Source organism: Falco naumanni, chromosome 1 (assembly GCF_017639655.2).
Source record: "Falco naumanni isolate bFalNau1 chromosome 1, bFalNau1.pat, whole genome shotgun sequence".
Classification (NCBI taxonomy): Eukaryota; Metazoa; Chordata; class Aves; order Falconiformes; family Falconidae; genus Falco; species Falco naumanni.
Genome location: NC_054054.1, coordinates 122,036,478 through 122,056,833, shown reverse-complemented (window position 1 = coordinate 122,056,833; position 20,356 = coordinate 122,036,478). Strand labels below are relative to the sequence as shown.

General features: G+C 37.7%; 1 long non-coding RNA gene across 1 annotated transcript; it reads right to left on the bottom strand.

The window, feature by feature from the left end:
- Positions 1-2,727: 2,727 nt before the first annotated feature.
- Positions 2,728-19,851, bottom strand: LOC121083198. Its single transcript, XR_005826331.1, has 3 exons — positions 19,775-19,851; positions 17,855-18,046; positions 2,728-2,961 (listed from the first exon to the last, which is right to left on the bottom strand). It is a non-coding gene; the product is annotated as an uncharacterized LOC121083198 (long non-coding RNA).
- Between the last annotated feature and the right edge of the window lie 505 nt (positions 19,852-20,356).

Sequence of the window (20,356 nt, the reverse complement as noted above, 5' to 3'; positions counted from 1 at the left end):
TTTTATTAAAAGTCAATTAGATTTCAATTTTTTCAAAGAGACAGAAATCTAGGTCTCCCTGTTTCTTAGAGTGAGCCACCATATTCCACATGCGTAATTTTTAATATTTAAATTGAGAAATTATTAGCTATGTTATTTCCAACTAGCTGATCTTCCAATAAAAACATTTCACAAAGTTCTTTTGATGGAAGCATTTAACTTGATATTTTCTTTATTTTCATGGAAAATCTGGATTTTTCCCTGAACTACACTATTGCTTCAGATTACCATAAACCTTAAACAAAAAATAATGAATAAAAAATAGAATAATGAGGAAAATCTAAATGAAAAAATCATTTCCTAATTTTGATAGTTTCAGTTCAATCTGTAACAAGCAAAGCTTTAAAGACTCAAGTGTTTCTACAAGGTAAGTTCAGCTGCACACAGAACATTAGAAGTGGAGATAAACGTACCCATACCTAGCACTTGCAGCAGTACTTTCCTTCCCTAATAGTAGAGGCACTGAAACAGCATTGACAAACATGGGAAAGAGTAAAGTGAAAAAGAATGGGTTTAGATCTTGGATACAGCTTAGTTAATGCATTCAGTTGTGAATTTAACCCTATCTGATCATCATTACTGATTTTCTTTTTATAAATACAGAATCCAAAAGAACACTTTTGCAATGATAGCTATTTAACACTAGAATACACAATCATAACATTAGTAATTCCCAGTTCCTTCACCTAAGAGAGTAATGATTTTTCTACATGAAACATCATTACTGAGTTTGATAAACACAAATTTTAAAAGCTTCTTATATGTAGTCCACAGCTGCACTGAATGCATTGATTTGTTCTGCAGGTACACACTGAAGACAGTTTGGATTTCAACATGACTTGCCAATGGACCAAACTCTGCAAAATTTCTTAGATACAGTTAAGAGATAAAGGTTAATACTATTTTATATAAGATATTTTTCAGTCATAATTAGTGTTTTAATTAAACCAGTTTATGGAGAAATTTGTTTTCATTAAAACAAAACCTATCTTCTTGGGGAAAATCACGTTTATCGTAAAACCAAACAAGCAGCTGTAGTTTGCACATTTAATAGCAATAAGACTGAAGTTTACTTGATTTTAGGGGGAAGTATTTCTAGTCAGCTCTAACAATAGGGAAAATTCCCTGCCATCATTCAGCCTGGCTGAATAAGGAGTCCTCAATTTATTCTAAAATACTTGTAAAAACTCAGACTTATAATGTCTCATAACATCATCCACTAAGTCTATACCAGAGAAGTTCTAGGAACAATGAAGGCAAGAAGTGCAAGAGAAGGCCTGTTGAGATCAGCAGTAAAGTTTTAACTCCAATCAGCAATATTTCAGTAAAGACGCACTATAATTGGACACGCCAGCACATTGAGAACAAAGGAAACGGGTATTAATTCCTCAGTGACTTAGTAGCTACTCTTCTGTCATAGAAAGTATTGAGCTCAGTACAAGGTTTTAGGTAAATTCTTTGGAGACTTTCCTTATCATGAGCTTAAAACCATTAAGGTATCTTTAAAAAAATAAACCAGTACCACTTCATCAAGTATGTGGAAAAAGTACAGACAAGAATGTCAAGCTACTTCCAAGACAGTCAATTAAATTGTAACATGCATGTGCAGGCCAAATTTCTTCCATCAAAAGGAACAGTCTCTGTGAGACTATTTAGTTAGATGAATCACTATTTAACTAGAGCCTCTGACAAGATACAGTCAAATCAAATTCTTACAGAGAAGATACAGTCATGATACCACCATTTTTCTCTTCAAAAAGGCATCATAATCAGTTTATGAAACATGCAAAAACTCTAGCTTGGTGCAGTGCTGCAGTTCCCCATAAATATTACAAAAACTAGAAGTGCTGTTGCTATAACAGGTATGTAAGCTTTGAATTAATTGCTGAGTATTGCTTGGAAAGTGTACTGAGAAATAATTGCAGGTTAATACCAGGTTTCATAAAATCCAAATGATCCTGGTTTATTCCATTTGTCATGGTAGTCTGAGTTTGGTAGCACAATGCAGAGTTCCTTGATTTTCTCTTGGCTGGAGCTGATTTTTCCCATTCAAAACTGGTCTCATAAAGTTTTTGGTAATGCCAAAATTTACTTATTCCTTAGTTATCAGAAATAAACACGCACACTCCTTTTTGCTGAGAGTCAAGTGAAACAAAAACTTTTTGTAAAACCAGTTTGTTACAGACTGTCATAAAACTCTATGCATACTCATCCAAGGTTGCCAATTCTTAGTACTGGGTTTTCTCATGTGTAAGTGCAGGTAAGTTGTTGATATTGACACCCTCTCATAAACCGACTCTTGAAAAAAACAGTAGAAATATAAACAGTTCCATAAATAGAAATTAAAAACACCCAGTCTTAAATACGATTACTTGTTGGTAAGGATGCCCCAGTAAAAGATACTGTCCACACAATCAAAGTATCAGTATATACTTGGATTAAAATATCAGTGCATACTTGGAGGCAAAACAGAAGTGTTTACTCCCCTAAAAATATTTGAAATGCCATTCTTCAAATAAAATATCCCACATATTTAGAGAACAGGAAAGAAACAATCTGCTTATGCGTCACATTAGAGGAAACACAATTTTCGTTATTCAAAGATGAAAAATTGTGTCCAAAAATGCGTAATCTGCTCATCAGACAAGTGAACTATGTAAGAAAGTATTTGAAAATACTTACATCCCGTGGCTCCACTTTGCTTTCCCCCTCACCAGATAACTCTGTTTTTTACTTCTGCTGTTATTCAAGCCTCAGACGAAACAAACTGTCTTTGACATGATGCATTTCCTCAGAGCTGCTTTGTCTGTCTGCAGTTCCCCAGATGAACACTGTTCCAATAATTTATATCAGTATTGGAGTTCTGTTGCTCCCCTAACACAGGCAGTGCCTCCACTCTGTCATCTCCCACTTACTGAGCTTCTGCAGAAAAGAAACAATAGATGAGAAACTGACAACTGATAGTATCCAACTACTCAAGGAAAAGCAACCTGAGACCACAAAGTAACACATTAGACTGTAATGGTATACTACAGTATGTCATCTGTCCTCCAGTGGCATTTTGAACCCCCAGAAAAACTATAAAATACTGCTAATAAGTGTCTGAGGGCACAATACCACTGCAAAAGGATTTTTAAACAATCAGTATCATGGATATCATGGTATTCAAAAGGTAGATGCTCCTGCAAAATGATATTATTACTTACTAAAAGAAAAAAATCTCAATTTCTCCTTAGGAGGAGAACCACAAAGGCTGAAGGAATCCTGACAGGTACTATGTTCCACTTCAATAAGTTAAATTACATTGTTGATGTTAGCACCATAATGCTGACAATTACATTGCATGAGGATCAGAAGCAGTGTAACAGTTTAAATAATAAATCTTCTGTTTAAAAGAAATAACAGGAAATAATTTTAATGTTCTGGTGAAGGGCCATCTTTTTGATACAGCTTCCAAAAATTTATTCTAGTGTATGAGAGACCTTAACTACAATAACTTCCGCAGTGAAACAAGTGAAGAGATTAATTGTAACATGAATCTTCAAGTCAAGCTCTCCATCAAAAACATGTCTCCACAAGATTTAGTTATATGAATCAATAGTAATTTCCTTGGGCCTACTAATTTGTGCAGTGGTGAATTTCATTCCTTGTAAAGGATTTCATAGAAACTTTACCAGATAGCTAAGGTTAAGAAAGTATTCAATTTGAATGGAAAGTTCAGATAAGAGTTTAGATTTCTATTAGACAATAATCAATGCACTAACATCTTTTAATAACCACAAAAACTACTGGAAGAGGCAGTTCTGTTACTACTTTTTTAGAGTTTCAGTAAAAGTCATTTTTATAGACAGGACTAAACATTTCTAACACTTACTTTACAGCCTCCTCTGGGATGGTATATACCACTGCCAACTCAGCACCACTTCCTAACACTTTAATTGAAAAAAGAAAGAAATGTTAAGTGGCAGAAGAAAAGTTTAAGTGCCTTGATTCATTTTTCCAAATTGGAACCTGATTGCAATACTTGAGATAACACAGCTTTTATAGTTTTTTGAATTGCAATCAATGACTTGGCATTTCTGTCCTCCACCCTCTTTGCAGAGTACACAGTATCCAAATCTTGGTATTTGAAGGACTTAAAGGGAAGAAATAATCACTTAAAGACAGAAAGAACATAAGGATATAATTCCAACAATGTCATTAAATTCTCAGGAAAAGATTCCTGCCTAATAGTCCTCAAATATAGCGCTCAGATCCAGAAGTCTTTAAAGACATAAAGCAAAGATATTATGGAGCCAGACTAGAAACACTTATTACCATGACCTCATTCACATGGCAGTGTTGGAGAGCAAGGAGACAAAATAATTACAGTTAGAAGGCTTTAAGCATGACCTTCTATGGACAAGCCTAGCCATTCAGTTGCTATTTGCACCCCCCTGGCTAGATAGTAAGCTGAAGGAAAAGAGAGGAGAAAGGAATCTGGTAGAAATTTCATTGTGCCCCATTCCCTGAATGAAAGATCTAGTGCACTCTAAAAAGAACCTGTTTTGCTAGAAATCTTTGTTCCTTTTACTTCATGTAGAGAACTGATAGAAGGTAAACCATTTCACAACTTATGTAAAGAAACACCCTCCCACACACAGAGTCAAGCTATTTACAACTATTAATAGAACAGATCTTGACATGCTAGAGATGCAGCACATATAGCTAGAAGCAGCAGTGGAATATGTCTTATATTTCAAGTGAAAAGCAAAAAACAGAGAGGAAAGTGAAATAATTACTACTTGGAGACCCTTTTAGAATGGACAATGAAGCAAGGTTTTGAGGCACATACCGAATTGTGCTCAAGGCCCAGAGCAAAGGTTTTGGTCATGAGACCTCATAGGAATTACAGTAGAATGTGTAATAAATGAAGCCTTGAGAGTCCCAGCTGAAACATTTTCCAAGCCCATACTATTTTGTCATAAAATTCCCAAACAGTTCCCCATCACCAAGAGCAAGCCATAGTGATGTTATCATATAGAGGGAAGGTCAATAAATATTTTTACATATAGACAGAATGAAATTATTAATTTAGAAGATCACAAGGTTCTTGAGACCTTCAACCAAAGAACTTGAAAAATATATTATGATTCATTTTAGCAATAGGCCACACAGCACTTTCAGGAATGATTCATGCTCATTTAAATTAGGCTTCTAAATCACTTAGGTGCATCTGAATTTTTTCTTGAGATGAAGTCAATTTACAGAAAGAATATATAACCAAGCTTTATGTAATTAGGCTAGAAAATAACAGAGATGTGAATATTACTTGTCAAAAAATCAGAAGGGACAGTTGGCAGGATTTCCTATGACTTTAGGCAATCCTCAGAAGAAAACAAATGATACTATTTTTGAAGCAACTGCTGTTTATAGTGTTCCCCTTCAGATCTCTACTTCTAAGTTTCAGCCCATAATGCAGCAGAGAGTCTCTGCTGACACAAGAAAATACTTGAGTCAGTATTTTCCTTTCCAATTCTTCAGCTGACCTAAGCAGCTCCTGACACTTCCCAGGCTAAGATGACTCAGCACTAGCATTAGATAACATTTTTTTCATTCCATCCTGAAGTTCAAATAACAGTCTTTCACTCCTTTCAAGCTCAGACCTCAGAAGACGTCTCACAGCTCCCTGGCTCTCTGAAGCACCAACAATTCAGCTTTACTAAGGAAGTCTCAGACAAGAATGAGTCAGACATTGACATACAAAGAAAGCAATCTCCTGCTGCATCTATCATTATGTAGGAAGACTTTTACAGAAATTCTTTATTTCAGGCTCCCATGCCTTTGTCATCCAACTGTAGTCCCAATCCAAGCTGAGTTTTCCCTTTTCAGACCCCTCCTGGAAGCCCACCAGCTGCAGCAGGCAACCCAGAACTGCTTTACTGGGTCTCAAACCAGACACGTTGACTGTTTTCATTAATCCTAGGAGTGTAGTTTCTAAGGGCTCAATTCAAAACCCAATTTTCTCAAAATACTAGCAAAATAGATATCAGAATTAGGGAGACATTAAATCTACTGAGATAAAACCAAAATGGACATTCTCCATTTCCTGAGTAGTTGTACATGTCAGACATGTACATGTAATGAAGGCATGTACAAAATGAAGACAGAAGGTTCTGCCAGAGTTTTGACAGATCTCATCTGGACCTGATCAACACACATTGAGATTCTTTCACAGATTCAAAGGGGAATTAGTGAAATGCATCTGTATATGGAGCACATTTATATCACCAATTCTAACAGTCCCCTGTAAACCTACTAATTTTTGCAAAGGTGTGTGTCATCCACTGAATACCAGCAGCACCACCTTATTCAGAAGTATATTACCAATACCATGAAATTCCAAATCAATCCGGCTGGGGTATTTTCCCTGTCAAAAATAGCAACACTGGCTTTTGTTTGGAATATCTAACCTTTCCATTTTATGAGGAGCATCATTCTACTTCAGGGATAGGGAAATCAAGTCACAAGACAGGTACAGCTTAAGTAAAAAGTATCGAGTAACTCAACAGCTTAAGGCAGGATTTGAACCTAAATATTTGAAGTTACCACCCAGTTCCTTTCTAACCAGCCTGTCCAGACAGCTAACAGTGTTCCACATCCCGATGTCAGTTACAACTTCATCTTCAGATGACAAGTTCAAACCTCCAGCAGCCAATAGCTGTGTGTACCTTCTGCATGCACTTTTACTGACTCTGAATTATTAACTCTGCTGGAGCATCTGATCAGTCCTAGCTATTTTTGGCTGGTATTCACAGCTCCAATTGAGTAGACTCTGGCGAGTACACCTGGCAACACTGGCTCAGAACAAGGCTGACACAGACACACAACACAAACAGGAAGAAATGGAGTGAGTGCCTGGGTGTTATTGATATAAGATTGTATTTTTACTAGGCTAATAAATACAGTGTCTGCTCATTCCTGTAGGTGTGTGGAAATCTCATTTCACAATGTCACATTCCTGAAGAGCACAGTTGGCATAATCCAGATAATGTACTTTAAATACACATATTACCTTGTCATTTTATAAATTAGACTACAGCAGATTTAAGAAATAAGTAGGGGAAAGGTAATCCCATGGAAAGCTGCTATCTTCACTTCTGCTGCTGGTTTAGCCACCATCATTCCTATCAGGCCAGCCTAATTGCTTTGTTTTTGTGGGCTCTTAGGGAATAACATTACTATGAGTTTGGAAAAAATAACAACATTGACTGTGCTGACTTTTGATCACTCACCACCTAGCCAGGAGCGTCAGACCTATTAAGTGTCCCTTCTTTGCCAAAAATTAATGAGCCAAAAATAAGTACCAGAGGATGGAATCAGCTCTGTCTCAGCTGTATTCAATGCCACAGTCACACAGGAGGATGAGGAAAGGGAAAAAAGGAGTAAAAGAAGAAAGCAAAGATTAGTAATAATTGCTTTTCATTATTAAGTATGAGCAACTACTAGAACCATATGAAACTCATGGTGGTCAAAGTGAAGATTGATAATTTTAGATTTTATTGAACAGTTTCAAACAGATTCAGTGTTAGGAAAGACCAATAAACAGCTCCTTTTGCTCAGCATGTCACATACATGGAGCTGATCAGAAAAAGAGTCTGGAAGAGGAGCTAGCTTTGTATCAGACAGTTCCAAAAACTAGCTTCTAAAACAGCACAAACTAACCTTTTGTTTCCCTTTGAGTCTTTCATTTGGTAGATCCTAGTGAATTTTCATGAAATTGCTGTTGCTCATGAGCCTTCCTCAACCGAAGCTGTGTAGTACAGTACTACTCCAGAAGTTCCAGCTTCAGATCAAACATCTGTTTGCTTCCTTTAAATTTAGTTTCACCTCAACCACATTAAAACTTCAATTTCTGTTACTTTACTCACTATCATCAACTGTTTTAAGGATTATAAACCTAAGTGCAGGATACTGGTTTTTGGCCTCCTGAGATGTAGTTAGATCAAATTCATGAGACGGAGATTAGACATAGTCTTAGTTTTATTGTTTAGTGGACTGAGTATATAGACAGAAATTTATACTGCAGTCTTAGAAGCTCACCTATTACAGTAAGTCTAAACTAAGTGCTTTGCATCTTGGAGCCAGATCCTGTCCCAATCTCTTTGATAAACTACTTCATGCTGAAAAAATATTAGCCAGGCTTTTTCTTTCTTTCCTTTTATTTTTTTTTTTTTAATTTTAAAACAAACACTCTAATGTCTAAAAATATCACCAATTTTTTTTTAAACTAATCCAAAAAAGCATGCTTTTTTAATTGTCCAGATCTTACCAAATTTCCACAGGAATATAGATTTTTTTAATTATTATTCAGCACTGTCACAGCCTCTTTTCCTTATATTTCCCAAGATCTTTTGGCAACAATAAACAAATAAGTTTTCCTTTTATGAAATCATCAGAAGTGCTCTCAAGACAATTAAAAGGAACTATACTGTTTGAAGTAACACTGTCATTATCCTCCCAATGAGCCCCTGTAATGCTGAGGTTATGGTAGGAGCAAAAGAACTTTAGTACAAGCAGTGACAGCAGGTCCCACAACTGTAGAATGTACTACATCAGAATGAAATTCCAAGAGGAAATTGCATCCATTAGGATTATATTCTTGAATCATTTGAAAGTCAATTCTTTCAAAAGAAATAAAAGGTCAGAAGCACTGCAGGTTTGCATTTCTCAGGAAAAGGCTCAGATAATGATCTCAGCCAGAACGGCTTAGAATTCAATCAAAGGCTTAAAACACAAATTTACAAAAGCCGAAGAAGTAATTTTGACTTATCTAATGTTTTGCTTAGGAAAAAATTAAATCTGAAGAACTTCAGAATTCAGACAATTTTGTACCCATTTTCCACATGAAGTGTCTTGCCTTTATTTGATACTACCATTAGATTTCTACATTTCTTTATAAGTCAATAACTTAACAAATCTCAAAACATCTTCTAGTGTGTTTTGTTTCAATATTGGATGTAGGAAATGGATTGGCTAGCCACTCTCTCATGCCACAGCTAGTTCTTTCACAAACTGTGTTAAATAATATTTCTATTATTATATTATAATGATAATCCTATTTTATATTATTATGTTGTGTACAAGTATATACAGGCAATGCTGCATTTATTCCAAGCCTCTGAAGTCATGCCCTAGCTGTAGTGTGAGCTGCTAAAGAGCCACCACACCACAGACCAGAGAGTCAAATTTGAATTGCCACTTACAGTATAAAACCTTTGCCTCTCCTCCATGTTATATTATGTTCTTTCAGAGAAGTATTGAAATAAATATTTACACAATCAAAATAGACACATGCATAAACATACTCCTGTATGGGAGGCTGTCTAGATGGTTTTCTGACCACATACATTTTAGTCTCATTATCTCGGTGTCTGCAGCACTAGCATTATCTGAAACAAAATTTTTAAATGTGGCCATCAAGTGGCTGAAGTTCAAAACTGCATCTTAAAATGTAAGCCGTTATTTTATGTGAGACGAATGATTGTCCACTGCAGTCCCCGGAATCTCACCTCATCTTCCCTCACAGCTCTGTCTCCAGCCAAGTTCCACAACCTGAAAGACCAGCTCTGCATTGGATTTTATCATACTACTGCCCTCCAGCCCCAGGGACTATGTCACTGTGGGAAAAGAGTATAGTAAAGAAGTTGTCTGAAACCACCATTAACCCTTCAAAGGATATAATGCTTGTCCCAAACAAATCTCTTGGGCTTCTGAGGCCCTGCTAGTATCTATGAGAGTGCACTTGCTGCATTTCATGGGCTTACAGTTTCATCCCTGGTTTCTGAAAGTTTTCATCTTCAGAATGCCACTTTAGTTCTGAGATTACATCCCCTTTCACCACCTGCACTGAACTACCCCTGAAACGGGCTTGAGTGTACTTCTGCTCTACCCTGTCACCAAAAGGAGACACTAATTTGTACCAATCTTCCCAGAAACTCACTGGAACTGTGACGTCTCAGAAGTGTTTCCTATGCCTGCACTCCAGCATGTGGTCTTTTAAATGGCTGAGAAGCTGGGACAAGGGCTGGCTGTTTCCCTGGTCCTGCCTATGAGGACCAGGCTCTGCTCCAGTCTCCCGGGAAGAAGCCACGCTGCCCTGAGGGGACCTGGGCGGGCTGGACTGATGAAGCTTCTAGAAGGCAGATCGGAGAAGAACAGTTCACAGGTGACAAAGTGGGGCACCTCAGGATGAATGCAGTACCAGACCAGGGCTGGTCAGGAGAGCAGCAATCCCTCAGGTGACAAGAGAGAAGTTTTCCTTCAGGTGACAGGAGTTTTCTCACAGCTGACAGGAGAAAAGCTTTCCCTTAGGTGTCAGGAGAGAAGCTTTCCCACAAGTAATAGGACAGTAGCCTTCCTTCAGCTGACAGGAGAGAAGTTTTCCCTCAGCTGACAGTTTTACCCCCAGGTGACAGGAGAGAAACTTTCCCTCAGGTGACAGGAGAGAAGTTTTCCCTTAGCTGACATGAGTTTTCCTTCAGCTGACAGAAGAGAAGCTTCCCCTCAGGTGGCAGGAGAGAAGCTTTCCCTCAGGTGACAGGAGTTTTCCCTCAGGTAACAGGAGAGAAGCCTTCCTTCAGCTGACAGGAGAGAAGCTTTCCCTCAGGTGATAGAAGATTTCCCACAGGTGACAGGAGAAGCACTTTCCCTCAAGTGACAGGAGAGAAGCTTTTCCTCAGCTGACAGGAGAGAAGCTTTCCCTCACAGGTGATAGGAGAGAAGCTTTCCTTCAGGTGACAGAAATTTTCTGCCAGGTGACAAGAGAGGAGCTTTCCCTCAGGTGACTGGAGAGAATCTTTCCCTCAGGTGACAGGATTTTTCCCTCAGGTGGCAGGAGTTTTCCCACTGGTGACAGGAGAGGCGCTTTCCCTCACAGAAAGGCCTGAGCACCACAGGGTAGGCAGCACATCAGTGTTGTGCTGAGGGCAACCTGGGAGGAAAACCCCCACTGTTCCTGCTGGAAGGTCTAATTATAAACTCCTTCATCCACTTCAGGCTTTGTGCTCAACAACAGTGCCACTTTGCTTGCCATCTTACTGATCTGGTGGTGCTTCCTTAGAAAATTCCAGATGGTTTTAATGGTCAAGGGCTGGTCTAGTAACAGGTCTGAGATTTCTTCTGTGGCATGGGTGACATTTTGCTGCCATGTTGTTGTTGATTTTGCTGTAATTTCTTCCCTTCCCTGCCCAGAGCAAAACTGATGCTCACAGAGGGAAGAATCAGTCAGGGAGGGCAGAGGAAGGGGGTTATTCATTTGATATTCTGTATGTATTAGCAGATTAAAGGAAGGGACCCTTTGTTGCTTTGACAGGTATTGTCTTTTGGGGTTTAAATTTTGTGCTTTTATTGGGAGATGAGGAAACTACCCTTTTTTTCTGATTTTTCTGTAGCTTGAAAGGGGTTAAGGAAGAAGCTGCATGCACAGCATATCCTCATCCGAAGATGAGGTTTTTTTCCATGTGGTAAATTAAAAGTGATTTAGCATAAACAGCTAAAAAGGGGGAGGAAGGGGCTGCAATGTGACACATGCAGTCATTGTCAAAGATTTCCGTTGCTGAACTGTTACTTTGCACATTTAGCTGCCAACATTACATGGAAAATGTTGGGGAGGAAGGAAATTATCCTGTTCAGTTTCTGCCATTGCTTTTATCTTGATTCCCCAGGGATTTATGGGGGCAAATTCTAGCTCAGACAAGGGCCAGGAGGCTATCTGACTACAAGAAGTGGAACTGAGGAAGAGATTTTTAGTGAGTTTACTAAACACTGTAATCAGTGGTAGTTATAGCTCAGGTATCAGGCTCTGGTTCCCTGCCCAATGTTGTTTTGCTTTCACCACTGTTACTTTCTTATAAACACATCTACATCCAGATAAAAGCTTTTTTGTAACTTATTTATTTGGAGGTTTCTGCATGTAATGGAAAAGCTTTAAATGGTAGATGCAGAATCAACTTTGGATCTAGGCAAATTTTGCACTCACCAAAACAAATTTGAGCCAAATTTAGAAGTAGTGCCATATGACATGCTCTTGGGGAGTGAGAGGCTGGCTGTAGGCCCAGATCTGACAAAGTTCTTTTGCACATTTTTATCTTTGTACTCTGTGAACAGTCCCACTGATCATTCTGTCAACCTGAAGCACTAAAACAACATCAGGCTGGCCTTTAAGATTTAAAAGATGTGATCTTTAAACCAAAGAACTTTGAAAAAAGGTATTTTTGAAATGTCTTTCTGTTTACTGAGCCTTAAGGAAACATCTGTGTCATGTTTTCCAGTCTTTTTCTGTGCAATGACAGAAACATAGGTTTTTTCCCCAAATGAATCTGGAAGTTCTCATGCAGACTTATGACTTTCAGAAATGTGATTTTAGGCAGATGTCATACATTGTAAGATTCTTGGTAAGAACTGAGTTGACAACATAGGCAACACAGCACTGAGTCACTGAAGCACTTGCTTAAAGCTTGCAGAATCAGTGCATTGGGTCATAATTTCTTGGGGGCCAGAGTCATTAACTGTATTGTGGCTAAGTGGTGTACCTGCAGTTATGTGTAATCATGTGTAGCTTCATTGTACCAGTTTCAGTCCCTCATGCAGCTGGTCCAATGAAAGTACCAGTGAATTAAAAATAATTACACACCAATGACTGATGCTCTTATCCTGTGGAAATCACAGGGGAATGAGTAAGAAGATGTCAGAGAGTCAGGTGTCTTTTGGAGAAAGCCAGCATACCCACAGAAGCAAGAAAAAAAGCTTTGAAAAATACTATGGAATTTCTCCAGAGAACAACCAGAAAATTAAATGTTGTATAAATGAGGACAACAAAATTAGTGTGTAGCTGGAAACAACAGAGATACAGGCATTCAAAGGGTATTATTGATGTATTTTAATCAAAAAGCAGCTTAGAGGCTGACCTAAAGTGTTGGCAGTGAAATCAAGCCAAATACAAAAATGTTTGTTTTACGTACACCACTTCGCAGTCCCAGCTGAGATCAGCCAATACTGCTACAAGGTTCTATAAAGAGTGTAATTACACAGCCTCTGTCCCAAATGTCTTGCTGTTTTAGTGTAACAGAGAGTGAGTTTTACACAGGGAGAAATATAGCATACAAAAAATGTGTTTTCCTCTGTGAAATAAGAAATATTTATGAGAGAGGAGCTGAATACAGATCTCAAGTCTGAAGGGAATACTATATCTACAAGAGCATTCTTTCTTGCTGGTTTTGTGACAATCCACATAGTTACATTTATTGCATAATGGAAATATATTTATTGTCATTTAAGTAAATAAGTCAGTTGAATACATATTTACCATATATTTTTTATAATTTCTGTCTGTCCTCCTATGTCTATGTGTCCACTGTAATCATCATAAATGCCCATGGTAGGATGAGAGTTGATTACTACAGGGCTAAACAACACTGTTGCTGCCTAGTTCAGTGTACATTTGAACACAGACAGCAAATGTTGAATGCAGGTTGATTTTCATATATTAAAATTCCTGGGTGGACTATTAAAATCTATTTTCATAACAAGCAAGTGGACAAAGGGAAATGAAAGCCGTTTTGCTGAACCTGCAAGACACAGATAAACAATGAAGCAGAACTCGGCCAAAAAATCACTGTTTCTATGGGCAGGGCCCACAGATAAAGTTAATGAACTGTCAAAAACATACTGTGGCAGTACCTGTGTCTTTTCACACCACAGAAAATGTATTTTCCCTTGCAAGTTACTATATTTAGCCAACCTCCCTCTAAGCTTAATTATTTACAGATTCTAATTACTGATTTCTCCTACTGAACCTTCCTTAAATACATCCTTCTTTTGGGGGGAGACTGGGTAAAAGTGTTGCAGCATGTTTAGGAGCTCTGTGTTTCGCTTAGGATTGGGAAGGCCTCAGTATAAAAGTGATTCTGCTCACTTTTCCTTCAAAAGACCCTGATACGTTAAAATCGGTCACCTCTTCCCTTTTCACAGTAAAAGGTAACTTTCCCCAGAATTCTTTGGGAAGGTTTCTTGTGTCTAAATTACTCCAGAAAAATCTTACAGAATGAAAAGTATCTGTGGTTTACAAGGCTTCTTCCAAAGCTCATCAAGTGCAAAAGCTTCCTTTGACTTAAAGAACACTATATTGGATCACTGAAGTCATCATAAATGACCTAAGAATTGTTTGGGAAAGGCACCTACTGTGTTAGACAAGTGGCATAGGACCCAAAATTCTAAAAATTTGACTCAGTAGGTTTTTGGCTTCATCAAATCACTTGTGAAGAGACACATACTAGGCTTTTACAACCATTGAAAGGAAAGCCTAAAGTGTGTTTTGAAATGCAAGCCATGGTCTCTTTCACTGTAGTCTGCTCTGAGTAGACAGAAGAGTCATAAATGTTTTCTGGGACAGCATATTTAGTTTAATTGCTACTTCACTCAACAAAACCCTGATAAAATCCATAATAAGCAAAGCAACACTCCATAAGCTTTTTTTATGGTTGCAATATACAGGGATTCCCGTTTGTCTTGCTGGCATTATTTATATGAAACCTTCTACTACATAGGGGTTAGAGCTTAATTTCAGAATTTTATAACCAACCCTGACTAAACAATGCCCTATATTGTAGTCACTTTATTAAAACAATTGGAATATGATCCAATTGTAATTTTATATAATAATACTCTTGAGGAATAGTTTTCTACTGTTAGTGATGGTGGCTATTAATTCTCAGTTGCTTAGCATTCTGGCACATACATATATGTATACATGTGCACAATTATAACTGGGGCCTGGCTACTTGCCAGATTAACATACTAGGGACAATGATAAAGGGAATAAATTTTACTCCAATAATATAATGTAGTCAAATACTGTAATCAACCCTTTGACCTCAGACCTTTGGGAAATGCCTTAAGTCATACATAGATCACGCCACCTTTGTGGCAATCATGAAACCTGTGCAGGAAGTTCTATCTAGAATTGCTCAGGTAAGCGTAACAGGTGAGGCTGCTGGTGTAGGGATGAAATGAAATAAAGTCCTCTGTCCAGACAGTTGCCATTACTCACTCTGTGCTTATGGTAGGGACAGAGGAAGAGGGGGAAAAAATGATGACTGGTAAAGGTTCAGTTAAAACAGTTACAGGAAACAAAGAAGTTGGTACAAGGGGAGGACAAGTGAATTACTGCACTGTTTTAACCACTCCATCGGGGCTTTTGAAGCAGGAGTTGCAAATTAGCACAGGCGATACTAAGGCTTGGAGCAACCCATAGCCACTAAATATGTGCAGGAAATTACATGCACGTATCTCCAATCCCCACAGTAATAAGAATCAACTATATTCTTGGTCATTGCAGCTGATGTATCAGGAATACTCGTTACCTTGAAAGACAGAGATGTACCTAAGCAAAATTAATTTCTGCTTTGATTTTGGGGACAGCTGGAAGGAATTCTTACTTCCAGAGTTTTTTCACTATAGATGGATAATTATAATAAACACCCCTACTTCTAGTCAAGACAATTTTAAACAGCTAAATCAGAGCTTCAGAAATTAGAGATATTATTTATGCAGCTGAATTGTTGTATTGAGAAAAATATAGCTTGGCTTGTAAACATGTGGTGGCATAGAGAATACAAAGTGGGTTTTTGTGAATCCATTGGTTTAGTTTCCTGGGATTCTGTCCTTAGCTGAGGGTTAAATTTATGTGTTTGCACAAAGAAGGTAGTTGAGTACATGGTCTTGTGTTAACACTGAGGTTGAGAAGAGGAGGGTAAGCTATTGGCTGAAGAGTTGCAAACTGTTTGATTCAGGCCATGTTCCCTAATTTCTCAAATATTCAAGTGTTGCAAAAAAAAGAGTATTTCCTTTCTCCAACTGTTCTATGGAATAAGAGTCTCATGCTAAACGTTTAGTTTTTCTGTGTTTATGCACATTGCTCAATATATTGTGGCAATGGTTTCATTATTGAGAAGTTTGGATAACCTGATTTGTCCAGTTGATTTTCTGCTATTCAGATTTGCACTGCCCTAATAAGCAAGACTGGTTATTTGGAGAAAATACTTCCGAGAAAAGTAACTATGGAAACTTGATTCAAATTTTTGAGTGCACACTTTGGATGCAGATTTTTCTTTTCTATGAAGAGGTGTGATTTTCATTAAGACCTGTCTTAAAATAAAACACAGAAACAAAGTAATTTCTTAGGCTGCAGTATCTAGAAGCATCAAGAGCTTAAGGCACAAACAGCTAATGTTTTCTGAAGTAAAAAATATGTAAAAGTTTTATTTTTTCTTCTCTAATTTATATATCACAAATTATAAAAGTTAGTCAAGCAGCATTTTCCTACGTATATTTCACTTTGAAGAAAGCACTTAATACAGGATATGTTATACTTGCAGTTAATATAGTAACATTTTTCTCACCCAAAATAGAGGCTGAGCAGGAAAATCATTAGAAAATAAACATTTTTTTAAGAAATGAAAGCTATTTTTATTTTGTTTTCTATTTGAATTTATCTTGAGACTGTGCAATCCTTTTATAAAACTAAAATACTGCATAGGAAGACTGACAGTTTGAATTTTAAACTGATCTCCTTATAAACTGTTTTAACATAAGTACCTGTGAAGTGTGAATAGCATTTCCTCAGATGCTTCTTCGAGTATTTGATGGCTTCTCTGTGTAAAACTATTAGTAAATAATGTAATGTTTGTTTTTAATATGAAAATATGGAGGATTCTTGTATGACTTGATAGACAAATCTCATCCGGTATTACCACACTGCCCTCTGGAGTACAATGACAAAGTATGTGTATGATAAAAGTTTTACAGGCATCTGTTGTTCCTTTTTTGCCTACAGAAAAATTATCACTGGAATAAGTAAAGCCTTGGCTAACTTATTTCTTAAGTACTTTCTTAATGTAACATGGTGCCTTTCTTTAGGTGTCTAAAGACTTCTGAAAATCTACTTTTTTCAAGTTTAGAGTTTCAGGTCAGACATAAAGAAAATGTAAGCTAATTGACAGGAACTGCAGATCGTATGCAGGCTGACAAGTCATGAAAAATTAAGATCGCTGACAGGAATCTGCAACAGAGTATAGTGGGAACATTTAACTGTGTTTCAGTATAACCAAATAAAATATCATATCTATGGGAAAAGCTACCTGTGAGAAAGATCTGAGAATTCTGTGGAGGGCTCAGCAGAACATGACTTTCCTCCTCTATAATCTCTTGGCCAACAGAGTGAATGCAAATACTTGTGTTTAGGAAAAGGAGATGCTGAATATAAGTAGAGGGATTATATTGTCTTTGTATTTGGCACTGGCGGTACAACTCTTGAAATCTTTGCCAGGTTCAGGTGCTATACATCTTTAAAATTGCTGAGAGTCTGGGCAAACTTAAAGTAAGAGCCACAGAAATGATGAAAAAGATAACTAAAAGCTTTAATTTGCAGGAATGATGCAGTGTTAGTGCCTTTGTGTGCAGTGAATTCCTTTGTAGGTTTCTTTACCCTTGATGCCAAACTTATCTCTACAAGACTCGGTAGCTACTAAATTTAGGCACTCTGTGGGGAAACGAGAGAAGTCCCAAAGCTAATGAAAGCAGTGGAGACATCAAGGCATTAAGCTGATAGGGAATGGAGCGAGAAAAGTACTAGGTAAGATGGACTCTAAAAACCTGGTAAAGGGGAATTCCCAGACAATGAGGAAGTCATATTTGAATTCTCACTGCAGGGGTGGGGGAAGAGAAGTATGACTACATACACATTTGGGTTTTTTCAAAGGATATCATAACCTCTTACCAGCATTAAAGTGTAATTACTTCACAGTCATATTGTATAAGCAGGCAGCACTGTGACTACAGGTGGCTCAAATGTAGAATCAAGTCTCCTGAAGACTGTAGCTGTTCGGTTTTGCATTGGATCTTCATTATCCAAATTTTGCTTGGATAGCAGTTGATAAATGAGTGATGATCAGGTTGTTGGTGATTAAACCTAGTGTGGGTTGGTAGAAAAGGAAGGAAAATAAGTGCAGGTGTCCCGCTGTTTGAATCCTAAGTAGACAGTACTGCCTCCTTTACTGTGGAGTTTGTCCTAGTAAAAGCTCGCTCTGACTTTTTCGAAGGCTTAAGATTTTATCTCCCTCTGGCAGTTTTAGAAATACCACCTTGTATTAACAGTCTCTAATGAGGGAAGGTTTAATATTACTAAATAATTGTTTGGGGAACATATTCACCATACAAGTGAAGACTTCTTTGTGTGCATATGACCTGCACAGTGAAAAAAACATTATCGTTGTGTTCTAACCTTTCTTTAAGAAAAGATAACATCAGCAAATAAATCCACAATATCCTGGTAAAAAATTTTTAAGAGGATCCAAAAACAGATCGAAGCACAAAGGTAGCTTTACTAACAGCTTCTACTAAGATTAAATATATATATAAATATATGTATGTATCTCCCAAGACAAAATACACAGCTTCATATAATCTGCTAAAGAGAAAAGTAAATATTTTGCAACCACAAATGAAGTCAAAGCATAACATTGTGGTGAGACTTAAGAGGAGTTAACAGACCAAAATGTCTCATTATTTCACAAATTATAGCAGCATGAAAAAATACTCCTTTAGTTTCAGGATACTTAGCTCTGTTTCATGAAATAAAAATATGTGGTAAAAACAAAGCACTGTTTCAAGTACAGCTTCAGAAGCTGGCTTAACTCAGTATGATAGGTGGGTAGACTGCAGCATGAGTGACACCAAGTCTGCACTTCAGGTATAAGAAATGTGTTTCTTTCCACATGCACTGGCATGCTGACAAAGCTTCATGCACCACATAATCTTATGTCCAAATGAAAGAGCCAAGCTTTCTCAAGCAAGGTGATACAGTTATTGCTTTAGGTTCCTTTTGCTAATGGTATGGATTGAAACATTAAGAATAAAAATGCATTTGGTAGCCTTGACCTGGTTTGTAGTGGATGCTGGGAGCCAAGTTCCGCCCTCAGTTACACCCTGCAGCTCCCCTGAAGTTCGTAGTGGTGCCAAGTGTAACTGAGGGAAGAATTCAGCTCTTCAAATATGCCCATGGTTACCCAGCCAACTGGCAGCAATTGCAAGGGAATAATAGGAGTGTTGAGGGCAAGAACTGAGAAGCCTTCGCAGGGCAGTCTGGAGGTCTGCACAGTGCTCGTCTACAGACTGTCTGGCCTCCTGAAGTCAAAGCTATTAGTTTTTCCTACTTGCTCAGATGTACAGCATACAAAAAAAGCCTTTCACTGGTGAACTCTGATAAATGCCCACCATCGGGGCTCCTGCAACCTCTTAGTGCATTGTATCATCAGCCTTTTTTTTTGTGCCAGACCTAACCTTGAAGTTTCATGGGGCAGAAAACAGATCTGAATACATTTCAAATTTCTACAACAGTGAACTATTATTGTTATTAACAAAGAAGAGCTGAGTAGCTTCCAGACTGCTTATGACACAGACAAACTCATCTTCTTGCAACACAGCTAGTTAGTTATTTAGTGCTTCATATTGCTCAAATAGGGAATAGGCTTACTGGCTCATACAATGGCTCCCATCTGAGGGAACAAGAAATATTTTCATTTCACAGATGAGGAATCAATATCTTAAAGTATTTGTCGGAAATCAAATCAGAAGAAAGGAACTGAAACTGGTATCCTTCATTGTAGTGCCCTCATATGTTAGTTGTTAAACCACTTACCAGCTAGTGATACATCAGCTATTTGTAGCCTTGGTGAAGTCCTGGAGCTTTAGTCTTTCAGCACAGAAAAATTCTTGACACTGAATAACTGTGAGTTACAGTTTTAAAATGGAAAACAAAACATAACAATGTTTTTATAGGACAAGTGGATTCTTTGAACTGCTCATATAGCTGTGTACTATTTGAAAAGTGTAATCTTCACCAGAACTGGTGATTAAAATCCCCTGGCTCTCTATTCAGTTTCATGGACAGAAAACAATAAAGATGTAATGAAAAATCAGATGGACTGAGCTAAGAGAGTCCAACAGTTGCAGGCAGAGGGCAGTTATTGGGCAAGTAAGGAAAAAAAAATGTTCTTGCAAATGTACAAAGCATTAATGCCTCCCTCCGCCTCAGATGCCAAGAATGACATCCTTGATGAATATTGTGAAAAGAAATTCCCTGTTTGTCTTGTAAGACCATCATGAAATGGAACTTCTTCCATGAAAGTGATGTGTACTATTTCATATACAGCTAACAAGAAAAGTCAGCAATGAAGTAGAGAGGGATACCACTCTAAAGCACTAGTGGGACCTACACTGG